This window comes from Polypterus senegalus, chromosome 5 (assembly GCF_016835505.1).
Source record: "Polypterus senegalus isolate Bchr_013 chromosome 5, ASM1683550v1, whole genome shotgun sequence".
NCBI classification, from domain to species: Eukaryota; Metazoa; Chordata; class Cladistia; order Polypteriformes; family Polypteridae; genus Polypterus; species Polypterus senegalus.
The window spans coordinates 73,783,378-73,786,948 of NC_053158.1; positions in this window are offsets into that span (position 1 = coordinate 73,783,378).

The window sequence follows — 3,571 nt, forward strand, 5'->3', positions numbered from 1 at the left end:
GAGCGCAGGTGGTGTTGCATTACATTAAAGCTGACCTTAAACAACTTTTATGCAAAGACGTTTTTATTCTTAAGCTTATGTGCCTATTGTTTGAGACATCGGAATTGTATTAAAATTGAAAATTAATACAAATGCTAGGGACTATTTAAACTCGTACGCTTACTAGAGTGTCCACTCTTACCTAAAGCGTGGCTGACTTCCCCTGTTGATGTTGCAACTGGACGTCAGTTTTATAGTCAGTTCATTTCCACAGTCAATTAGCTTCTAATAGACCACCAACGTTTTTTTTTGTTTGTTTGTTCTTAAATATACGCACTGAAAGCGCCAAACTGCTAAAGCAAAGGTAATCGCGCTGTATCTTAATTAGCTGATCTGATTACACGCTTCGTCTTCTATAAAGACAGCAAGATCAAACCATAAAAATGACACCTATTACCTACTGCAGCTTGTTTTAACCCAGAATATTATGCAGAGCAGTTCAGGTGAATTGGCGTTGATAACTTGGCCCAAGTATGTGTGTGCCTGTGGGTTCACCCTTTGATGACCTGGCGTTCAGTCTACAAATTGTGCTCAATACTTGCTGGGATAGGCTCCATTATCCCCGTGACCCTGCTTATCTTAAGTGGGTTTGGAACATGGTTTGCTGGATTACTATGGAATTCTCCTCTAGATATTCCGGTTTACTTTGCGCATGTAGGGGTAGTGCTGTTAGGCTTATTAGAAAATGCAAATTGGCTCCATTAGGCATGGGCGTGAGTGGAGTTTGTGTTAAACTGGCACAACGCCCAGGATTACATACTTTCGCTTCATGATGCCCTTCGTGACGTAGACTGATGATACGTTAATTATTGTAGCAGGCAGAGCAGTGTGCTGTAGTATTTAAGGCTTTGGACTCAAACCCCAAGGTTGTGTGTCTGAATCTTGTTACTGTGTGACCATTGTGTCACCTGCCTGTGCTCCAACTGGAAAAGCAAAAGAAGGGCAAGGTTTCAAGCCTTGTAGGTTCATTTCCCACCCCTGCCTAACAGTATCGTCTACACAGCTCATTAATGTGGCAAAAATATGGAAATTATTTTGTCCATGGTGCAATGGATGTAACTAATACTCATGTTGGCACTGTGATTTTTTAATTTAAATGAATATGGAGAAAATGTATGATTTTTAAATGTTGTTTTTACATAGATTTATACATCGTACCATTATATAAAATATTTTATATTGTAAAAAAGATTAGAACTGAAAGTCAGGCAAAAAATCATTTATATACCATCGCACCCAGCTGCTGCTGTAATTTTGTTTTAATATTTTAACATTGGACTGCCATTTAGAATATATGACCTTGCTTTCTCTCTTAGCTTAGCTACCGTAGCACAGCAGAAGAGCCAAAAAACTTCGAAACGGACAAGAATCAGGAACGAAGACCACCCTGCCGTTTCAAAGAGTTGTGTTCCATTTAAAGAAGTTGCCACTGGCGATGACGACTTCGAAAGAGAGGCCTACGTAATAGCACTGACATGTTGCATCAGCCAGGGGTGAGTCACCCATAGTATGAGCTGGCATTCCATCATGTAAATGAGTAGCTTCAGAGCTAGCTGCAGGTGTGCCAAAAAATTGGCAAGCATGTACAGTATTAAAATTTACATTTAGTGTGGCAACAGCAAGCTGTTCTTTTAAGGATAGTGAGCCATCTAAAAGAGTCATGTAAAGATCAAAAGGACCCATTCTGGCACTCTGCATTGGTGCTACAATATTTTGACTGATATCTATATTACTGGCTTCATGAAAAAGAAAAATTAAAATAGATTAATATGATGGAAGATAAATACTAGTAATTTTAGTGCTCAATAAATCTCATATGTCTTTATACGAAGTTAAAGTGATGTGTTCCAGGAAAAATAGTGTCTTCCAACAGTCATTTATGTTTTAAATCCAGATTCCTTTTTTAAAGGGAGAAAATAGCTGAATGGTTTTAGACTGTAATTTGCAGCTATCAAGCATTTGCACTGAGAGAAAACTGCTCTTCTCAAAGTGCACTGTACTCAAAATGTGTCTGCCCTTTAGAATCAAGAATAGGGCCCAAATGTCACTGGGCATAATCAGTCAATTTTGCAATCTGTATTGAAAGTGAGTGGGCTCAGAAATGGTTGGTTGGCTTTCACAGTGAGTGCTGTTCTGTGGCACATCACGCTAGTTTTTAAAGTAAACTTTCTTGGTCTACAGTATGAAACTAGATCAGATTCCCTGGAAACAACCTAACATGTTAGCTTGAATGTTGCAATAGATCTAGAGCTTATTAACAATCTGGTACATTACTTTACTGCTCATGTTTTATCCAAGGAGTGTCACCAATCATAACATTGAGTTGCACTGTATCAAATTCATTCACATTTAATTACTGTCAACCTTTATAGAATATTGTTTATATTAAATTCTGCCAAATGTACCATTCTGAAAGTAAACTAAAACATTAAAATGCAAAAGTGATCTGCTTTCTTTTCTTTTAGTAGATTACTGTAGCCACCAGATGTACAGTATTATGCTGAATATGTGTATATCTATCATTCTGGACCATTTAACTAATGACTGAGCTACAGTAGACATTAATAGCAATAAATGCTTTGTTTGTCCAGTGCGGCATTTTGCCATTTCATTGGAAATGGAGGCTAACTACAGTAGCTCTACTGCTCTATTGTGTTGCCTAGGAAACATAATTAATTATAGCATTATTCTGGACAGCATCTTGCATGTATTCTTTTACCTTCTCATTCTAAACAAAGAAGGTAATATTCTCATCAGACCTGGCATTTATTCCTTCCTAAAGTTTCAGATTGGAAAGTGTTTTTGTTCTCATGCAGACTGCCTTTTTAATGAATTCTTTAGTGTACACGTTTTCATTAAATGCTTTATTTTCTAATGAGAATGGAACTGACTTTATGATTAATAAAATATTTTTTGTATAATACTAGATAATAATCCAGTAACTGAGTGTCATCTTCTTACACTTAAGCAGAATTGCATTATGAATGGCATGGTATAACTGAATTTGTGTAGAGGCCATGTACTGCACCTCTCCAGCCCAATGGGTGAGTACCCCTGCAAAATGTAGTTCTTAAAAGCTTTTTTAAAAGTATTGTGAGTTCATCCAATCTGGTGTATCCAATCAAGAAGCAAGGGAACCAGAACATAAATTGCAAAGCAGGTGCCAGGGACACACTCATGCATGCACTCATAATCACTCATAATTGGGCAATTTAGAATTATGTGTTAATTGAATTTTAATGAGTTTGGGGGTCTATAGAAAAAAAATCCACATAGACACAAGAAGAGTGAGCAAATTTCACATAGTCAGTGCTAGAGGTAGGATTCAGATCCAGCAATCTAGAGCTGCCATTTTCTAGCCCAATTACACACACACACACACATTATATTTATATATATATAAAAATATATATATATATATATATATATATATATATATATATATATATATATATATATATATAAAGATTAAGATCCATTCATACATCCATTATCCAAGCCGCTATATCCTAACACAGGGTCACGGGGGTCT